The sequence below is a fragment of the Schistocerca piceifrons genome, chromosome 11, assembly GCF_021461385.2.
Source record: "Schistocerca piceifrons isolate TAMUIC-IGC-003096 chromosome 11, iqSchPice1.1, whole genome shotgun sequence".
NCBI lineage: Eukaryota > Metazoa > Arthropoda > Insecta > Orthoptera > Acrididae > Schistocerca > Schistocerca piceifrons.
This window is the reverse complement of record NC_060148.1, coordinates 114057685-114067503: the sequence shown is the minus strand read 5'-3', so window position 1 is coordinate 114067503 and position 9819 is coordinate 114057685.

Below are 9819 nucleotides of genomic sequence, written 5' to 3'. Positions count from 1 at the left end.
CGAAGTAACAGCTATTCACAAATTGGTACTAGAACTATGTGTGTTGAACACCACTCTTTCACTTTTTTAGTACATATGAGCAATACAACTGCAAAGCCAGTATCAAACTTGGTTTCTTGTTCCAGAACAGTACCAGGGGAATTACCTAAAACTTTTAAGAAGTGTACTAGGTTGTGCAAGCAGTGAAGGAAACAAAAGAAAAATTCGGAGTAAGAATTAAAATTCATGGAGAAAAAATAAATACTTTGAGGTTTGCTGATGACATTGTAATTCTGTCAGAGACAGCAAGGTACCTGGAAGAGCAGTTGGACAGAATGGATAGTGTCTTGAAAGGAAGATATAAGAGGAACGTCAAAAACAAAACGAGGGTAATGTAATGTAGTCGCATTAAATGAGGCGATGCTAAGGGAATTAGATTAAGAAATGAGACACTTAAAGTAAGAGATGAGTTTTGCTATTTGGGGAGCAAAATAACTGATGATGGTCGAAGTAGAGAAGATATAAAATGTAGAGTGGAAATGGCAGGGAAAGCATTTCTGAAGAAGAGAAATTTATTATCATCGAGTATATATTTAAGTGTCAGGTAGTCCTTTCTGAAAGTATTTGTATGGAGTGTAGCCATGTATGGAAGTGCAACGTGGACGAAAAATAGTTTAGACAAGATGATAATAGAAGCTTTCGAAATGTGATGCTACAGAAGAATCCTGAAAATAAGATGGATAGATCACATAACTAATGAGGAGGTACTGAATAGAATTTGGGGAGAAGAGGAATTTGTGGCACGACTAGAAGAAGGGATCAGTTGGTAGGACACGTTCTGAGGCATCAAGAGATTACCAATTTAGTATTGGAGGGCAGTGTGGAGGGTAAAAATGGTCAAGGCAGAACAAGAGATGAATACACTAAGCAGATTCAGAAGGATGTAGGTTGCAGTAGTTACTCAGGGATGAATAACCTTGCACAGAATGAGGTGGCATGGAGAGCTGCAGCAAACCAGTCTCTGGACTGAAGACCATAACAACAACAACACTAGGTTCCTAGCAGAAGAGCATAGTTCTTATTCAGAGCATATACGGAAAGCATCCAGAAAAAAATGTGACTCAAGCACAACATGTGCAGCACTGTACTGCTGCTTACGTCTCACACAATCTCTGGTCACCCAAAAAGAGAACAGACTAGTTCTTGCAACTGCTCCAGACATTTCCAAACAATCTTGAGCCTTTCCCTCAGTTTTCTTTCTCCTTTCTCGTCAGGTGTGCTGTAGTTCGATACAATCCGTTCTACGCCACACAGAGAGTTGGTTCAGTTAGTCAAAACACTGTATTATCTTCTTGCAGTACCATGGTCAAACCTCTGCCCATCCAGTTTGCTTGAAGTTGTCTGTGGCGTTACTAAAGGCTGTCCAATGTATGCTGCACTATTTCCTTCTATTACGACACACCCTATGACCTTCCCTACGCAGACTATCGTAGTTACTGGTCCACTGCTAATAAGATGACCATTGACCGCCACCTTTCTGTGCCATTTCATTCTCTGAAATATTTAGTGTCTCTGCCTCTTATAGCTAGACCCTGACAAATGAGCTACTAGCTCTTCAGACACCATTAGATGATTACAGTGTGATATAAAGAGTTCCATTGTAAATTCTACCTGATTGTTGTTATAATATATTCAAACTGTCCTGCCCAGTAGTTCCTGTATCACTCCAGTATGACTGCCCCAGTACGTATCTGTAATTTGTTTTATTTCGAACAACCTGTTGTTTGGTAAGCTAAATCTATGGGGAACTCAGAAGAAGGAGTATATAAAATGATTGGCTCACCAGAAAATCAACTGTTGTACCTAACGCATTACTATCATAGGCAGAGTGTTACCACTGTAGACAGTCCCCCATCAGTACTACTTGCAGTAATCAGTCTCCTGGCCTCTGTGTGAACACACCCACCCACACAGTGCCACACAGTGCCGGCCGCTGTGGCCGAGCAGTTGTAGGCGCTACAGTCTGGCACCACGCGACCGTTGCGGTCGCAGATTCGAATCCTGCCTCGGGCATGGATGTATGTGATGTCCTTAGGGTAGTTAGATTTAAGTAGTTCTAAGTTCTAGGGGACTGATGACCTCAGATGTCAAGTCCCATAATGTTCAGAGCCATTTGAACCATTTTGCAGTGCGCCGGCCACCACAGTGGGTGCGCCCAGCCCTGGCACCTGCAGTCAGCCCCACAGCGACCACGGCAGGACACCTGCCACAGCTGTGCCATCCACGGCTGCCCGACACACTCCACCACCACCTGGTCACACAGCAGTCTTTCGCCCGCGGTGAGTTGCATCACTCTGTGTGCACAATCTGCATATTCATAGCACTGGTTCACTAGTTAGGGGGTTAGACTGGCAATGGCAAGGAAAGCGTTTCTGAAGAAGAGAAATTTGGTAACATCCTGTATAGATTTAAGTGTTAGGAAGTCGTTTCCGAAAGTATTTGTATGGAGTGTAGCCATGTATTGAAGTGAAACATGGACGATAAATAGTCTGAACAAGAAAGGAATAGAAGCTTTCAAAATGTGGTGCTAGAGAAGAATGCTGAAGATCAGATGGGTAGATCACATAACTAGTGAGGAGGTATTGAATAGAACTGGCGAAGAGTTTGTGGCACAACTTGACAAGAAGAAGGGACCGGTTGGTAGGACATTTTCTGAGGCATCAAGGGATCACAAATTTAGCATTGGAGGGCAGTGTGGAGGGTAAAAATCGTAGAGGGAGACCAAGAGATGTATAGACTAAGCAGATTCAGAAGGATGTGGACTGCAGTAGGTACTGGGAGATGAAGAAGCTTGCACAGGATAGAGTAGCATGGAGAGCTGCATCAAACCAGTCTCAGGACTGAAGACCACAACAACAACAACAGTTAGGGGGTAATAATCAAGTGTTATGGCCAAAAACTCGAATTTCACTACATCACGTCTTCTTATACAGAGGGCCTTGTCAGAACAAGTTACCCTGCTTATAAATTTTGATGCGCTGAAATTTGAAGTTCGAGTAGGTGTGGACAAGCCCACCCAATTGGCCCTGCGGTCTGACGCATGGCTTTCCGGGCGGGAAGGAGCGCCCGTTCCCCCGCAGGAATCCGCCCAGCGGACTTGTGTCGAGGTCCGGTGAACCGGCCAGTCTGTGGATAGTTGTTAAGCGGTTTTCCATCTGCCTCGGCGAATGTGGGCTGGTTCCCCTTATTCCGCCTCAGTTACACTATGTCGGCGATTGCTGCGCAAACAAGTTCTCCACATACGCGTACACCACCGTTACTCTACCACGCAAACATAGGGGTTACACTCGTCTGGTGTGAGACGTTCCCTGGGGGGTCCACTGGGGGCCGAACCACGCAATAACCCTGGGTTCGGTGTGGGGCGGCGGAGGGGTGAAGTGGACTGCGGAAGTCGTCGTCGGGTTGTGGACCACTGTGGCTGCAGCAGGGACAGAGCCTCTCCATCGTTTCTAGGTCTCCGGTTAACATACATACAATACAATACAGATGTGGACCAGAGTCATTTTCTAAATCTTTCTCCATGTTCAAAGTGTGCGTTAATTTCAGTGTGAAACAAATGGGCCACTTGATGCTGTTATGTGGGAAACATGGCAGAAAAAAATTTTCAAGGATAGTTTGGTGATTTTCTGTTTTCTACATTTTCTGTTTTCCAAATGAATCCTGAAGTGAACAGCTCATAGAAGTCCCCTTGTGTTAACACCTTACATGGCCTGGTGTCTGGTTGTAACAGATTGATTTTTCACCAGAGGATTGTGGACGTAGAATTGCAAATCCGCCGCACCTCGGAATGTTTCTCTAGAGGATTGCCTCCTGGTGTCCTCTAACGATGGTCGTAGCGGATAATCATCTGCTCGTGGCCTCGCTGAGATGCTGTAGCGCTGTCTGGTTAACACTGCAGGAAAGTGAGGAGCTAGTCATCAGCAAAGCGCACATCAAATGTTTTAAGGGATGCCACAATTTGTTATGGTCTGTAGGTCTTGCCACAGCACCGCATTCAAGGATAAATTATTTCTACGCTATTTCTTTACAGTCACGCGTGTCATTCACCATTACATTATTCGAATCATACCTAGTCTACAGTAATATCATCGTCCTTGGTGCGCCTAAATCAAAATTAATTCCGTGTGGCGCCGTTTAGCTTGGGCTGTCACATTATCGTTCGATCAAGACACATTTTACAATGTAATGTTCCATAGCAACCGGCTATTGCCATCAGAGTCGCAACCATTTACCTAGTCCTCACCGCTATATTTTCATTAGTAAACATCTAATAATATTTTACAATATTCGTCAGTTTCTACACGTGGCGAACCGCACACGACCAATCAATATGGCTGCCTCAACTAGATTCTCCGCCAGCTGACAACGGAGTTCCTGCCAATACCAACGAGCTTCTGGCTCCAGCGTTTCCGCCAGTCTCAGAAAACGAAATTTCGTACTATTATGTATAGTGAAGTCCTTCTTAACAAGTGATGATGTGGCTCCTCACGGGCTAAGGCACGTCAACAAAACGCCGGGCTGGCACCTCCTCACCTCCTCCTGCACAGGCTGTAGGTCTTGTCACATACTACACCATGTTACTAATATCTGAGACACGCTTTAACGTAAGTGTTTCTTGATGTCTGAAGGGGTCCTGATGCACCACAGCTCCAGAAAACCCTCATGTTGCGCGAATAATTAATCGTGAATGTAGGTCAGTGACAGTACCCAGAAAGAAATGATAAAGAAATAATAAGAAGGACATGGCACATTCAATAATGTTAAGAAACACACATCAACACAAGCAGAATTGTGAAACGTCTGAAAAAGAAACTATTGAAATTAGACATCATAGTATCTGGCTCCTTAACAGAAAATCTCACGGCTCGCCAGATGAGGGGGAGGCGAGGTGGGGTGTCTGACACATTGACTGCCACAAAGCTGGCAGTGGGGACAGGGTCTGACACACTGACTGCCACAGAGGTGACAACAGGGTGGATGTCTTACACACTGACTGTGAGAAAGCTGATTGCAGGGAGCATGTCTGACACACTGACCGTTATAAAGCTAATAGCAGGGAGGGTGTCTGACACACTGACTGCCACAAAGGTAGCAGTAGGGTGGGTGTCTGACACACTGACTGCGACAAAGGTGACAGCAGGGATGGTGTGTGACACACTGACTGTCACAAAGATAGCAGTAGGGGGGGGGGGGGGTGTCTGACACACTGACTGCCACAAAACTGGCCATGGTCACAGCAGATAGATGACCCTGCTGCACTCACAGTGACCTCATGACACTCATTGCGTTAAGTAGAACTTACTATGAATATCAACACAAAGTTAATTATGTTCATAGAACAAATGAAATTCTCAAGCAAATTTTTTTATTGCCTAGTTTCTCTGATTTTAACAAGGCCGTCACCGATAAGTGTGGAATTTACAGTGTGAAGCAGTTGGCTGCTTACATAAGAGCTCAGGGAGGGGCATCTGGGATAAGAAAATGGTATTATCTCTCAGCTGGCGTCACTCCATCGCTCTACTGCACTTTTGTAGATAATCTGCCATTTCAAGATGGAGTAGACCAACGAAAACATTCATACTGATTACAACCACAATGGATAACACAGTTGTGTTAAGACAAGCTCTGCAGAAAGTGACAAAGGATGGTCTAGTCTATGGCTCAATGCTCTCATTTCCTCTCCAAAAATATTAGTGTGCAAGTTACATACTTCTAGTGGGTTGACCATATGGAAACAGATGTAGTACAGATTAATAACAGATATCAAGAAAAGTGGTTTGTCATGATTATAAAAATTGACAGTTTATTTACTACTGAACAATTTCAGACAGCAATGGAATCTCGGGGGGGGGGGGGGGGGGGATATATAGCTTCTAACATATGCACAAAATTTAGTAAAGACGGTAATTTAATCTCAACTTCTCATGGTATTTGAGCAACTAAAGTGGAGTCAACCCTGATAATAATGTAAGGAATAATGGATGCAATGGTGCTGTCGGCAGTGTGGCTAGGCTCTGGGTTGAATGGGACAGGACGACGACAACAATAATTACTCGCGCTCATTCAGGTGTCCAAGTATGCTAGGATGCTACAGATGGTACTACATACCATATACCGTTACATATAAGCTCACTGGAGCAACGTACTGCCCTTCAAGACAGCGTGCAATATTCAGAAATACGCCGCAACTCGTGTGAAATATGCGAAACAAAAGGATCACGACATGACTGAAACAGATCGCTGAAAGCGCTAGTGTTTTCAGTTCATCAGTTCCCAATGGGTTCAACCCAACCACGTCACGACATGGAAGTGGCTCTGAGCACTATGGGACTTAACATCTGAGATCATCAGTCCCCTAGAACTTAGAACTACTTAAACCTAACTAACCTAAGGGCATCACACACATCCATGCCCGAGGCAGGATTCGAACCTGCGACCGTAGCGGTCGCGCGGTTCCAGATTGCAGCTCCTAGAACCGCTCGGCCACAAAGACCGGCCACGAAATGGTAGTCTCAACTACTGTTCGGTGGTTCAAAATTACGGTAATTTTGCTAAAAGCATTTAAGTAAAACCTCCGGAGCAAGTACTCGAATGAATTGGTGAGTAACCAGCTGATGAAAGACCTAGAGCAACGAGCGATGGATGCACGTGGTTGCATTTCGATGAACCTTTCATACCAAACTACGCTCTCTACATAAAATTAAATTAATGAAATCGCAGATTTAATCACGAACAGTCCCTGTCGAATTAACGAAGTGAAAGAAATGGATTACTCACTGTTGCATATTGAAATAACTCAAACCAGTACCTGATTCTAGGATGTAACAGTGAGCTGTACCGAGCAGAACTTTATACTCACACGTCATGAGTAAGAGCGCCATGTCTGTTCGAAGTTTTCACTGGTCGCCTCCTAACGGGAGGCGGAGGGGACAACTGGCAAGCTACTTGCGGTGCCAACCGCTGCATAAGGGTGCATAATGGTGCAGCACTGGCCTGCCTGGTTTCACTGCTGTTCTACACTGCAGGGGTGCTGTCAGGGAGGCAAAGTTGGGTCATATAATTGTTAGCTCTGGCTTCACGTGGAACTTCCAAAACAAACTCATTCACACATTTAGCCATTCAATAGGGTGCACGGGAAAGGCTATGGATCAATGTATACAGATATATACTGAAGTGACAGAAGTCGTGAGATACAGATACGTACATACACTACTGGTCATTAAAGCTGCTACACCAAGAAGAAATGCAGATGATAAACGGGTATTCATTGGACAAATACATTATACTAGAACTGACATGTGATTACAATTTCAGGCAGTTTGGGTACATAGATATTGAGAAATCAGTACCCAGAACAACCACCTCTGGCCGTAATAACGGCCGTAATATGCCTGGGCATTGAGTCACACAGGGCTTGAATGGCGTGTATAGGTACAGTTGCCCATGTAGCTTCAACACGATACCACTGTTCATCAAGAACAGTGGTCGGCGTATTGTGACGAGCCAGTTGCTCGGCCACCATTGACCAGACGTTTTCTATTGGTGAGAGATCTGGAGAATGTGCTGGCCAGGGCAGCAGTCGAACATTTTCTATACCCAGAAAGGCCCGTACAGGACCTGCAACATGCGGTCGTTCATTATCCTGCTGAAATGTAGAGTTTTGCAGGGATCGAATGAAGGGTAAAGCCACGGGTCGTAACACACCTGAAATGTAATGTCCACTGTTCAAAGTGCCATCAATGCGAACAAGAGGTGACCGAGACGTGTAACGAATGGCAGCCCATACCATCACGCCAGGTGATACGCCAGTATGGCGCTGACGAATACACGCCTCCAATGTGCGTTCACCTCGATGTCGCCTAACATGGATGCGACCATCATGATGCTGTAAACAGAAAAAATGACGTTTTGCCGTTCGTGCACCCAAGTTCGTCATTGAGTACACCATCGCAGGCGCTCCTGTCTGTGATGCAGCGTCAAGGGTACCTGCAGCCATAGTCTCCGAGCTGATGCTGCTGCAAAAGTAATCGAACTGTTAGTGTAGATGGTTGTTGTCTTGCAAACGTCGCCACCTGTTGAGTCAGGGATCGAGACGTGGCTGCACGATCCGTTACAGCGATGCGGATAAGATGCCTGTCATCTCGACTGCTAGTGATACGAGACTATTGGGATCCACCACGGCGTTCCGTATTACCCTCCTGAACCCACCGATTCCATATTCTGCTAACAGTCATTGGATCTCGACCAACCCGAGCAGCAATGTCGCGATGCGAGAAACCGCAATCGCGGTAGGCTACAATCCGACCTTTATCAAAGCCGGAAACGTAATGGAACGCATTTCTCCTCTTTACACGAGGCATCACAACAAAGTTTCGGCCGGCCGAAGTGGCCGTGCGGTTAAAGGCGCTGCAGTCTGGAACCGAAAGACCGCTACGGTCGCAGGTTCGAATCCTGCCTCGGGCATGGATGTTTGTGATGTCCTTAGGTTAGTTAGGTTTAAGTAGTTCTAAGTTCTATGGGACTAATGACCTCAGCAGTTGAGTTCCATAGTGCTCAGAGCCATTTGAACCATTTTTTGAACAACGTTTCACCAGGCAACGCCGGTCAACTGCTGTTGGTGTATGAGAAATCGGTTGCAAGCATTCCTCATGTCAGCTCGTTGTAGGTGTCGCCACCGGCGCCAACCTTGTGTCAATGCTCTGAAAAGCTAATCATTTGCATATCACAGCGTATTCTTCCTGTCGATTAAATTTCGCGTCTGTAGCACATCATCTTCGTGGTGTAGCAATTTTAATGGCCAGTACTGTATACAGAGATTGCTAGAACCGCATACACGACGTATAAAATGGCATTGCATTGGCTGACCAGTCATTTGCACTCGCGAGGTCCGTGTGAAAAAAGTTTCCCACGTGATTACCGTCGCGCCATGGGAAACAACAGACCTAGAACGCGGAATGCTAGTAGGAGCTAGACGCATGGGACATTCCATTTCGGAAATCGTTAGGTTATTCATTATTCTAAGTTCCACAGTATGAAGAGTGCGCCGAGAATACCAAAATTCGGGCATCGCGCCTCACCACGGACAACACAGTGGCTGACGTCCTTCACTCATCGACCGAGAGCAGCGGCGTTTGCATAGTGTCAGTTTGAGTGCTAACAGGTAACGGATGAGCATGAAACCACCACAGGAATCAATGTGCGCTGGCCGCGGCGGCCGTGCGGTTCTAGGCGCTCCAGTCCGGAGCCGCGCTGTTGCTATGGTCGCAGGTTCGAATCCTGCCTCGGGCATGGGTGTATGTGATGTCCTTAGGTTAGTTAGGTTTAAGTAGTTCTATGTTCTAGGGGACTGATGATCACAGCAGTTGCGTCCCATAGTGCTCAGAGCCATTTTGAATCAATGTGCGGCGTACAACGAACGTATCCGGTAGGACAGTACAGCCAAATTTGGCGTTAACAGGCTACGGCAGCAGACAATCGACACAAGTGCCTTTACTAACAGCGCCTCTCCTGGGCTCGTGACCGTATCGGTTGGATCCTAGAGGACTGGGAAGCCGTGGACTGGTGAAGATGAGGCCCATTTCAATTGGCATGAGCTGATGGTAGCGTTCGAGTGTGGCGCAGACAACACGGAGCCTTGGACCCTATTTGTCAAAAAGGCACTTTGCAAGTTTGTGGGGGCTTCACAATAGTGTGGGCTGTGTTTATATGGAATTGATTGTTTCCTCTACTCCAACTGAGCCGTTCATAGTGTACGTATTCCCAAACAACGATGGTTTGAAC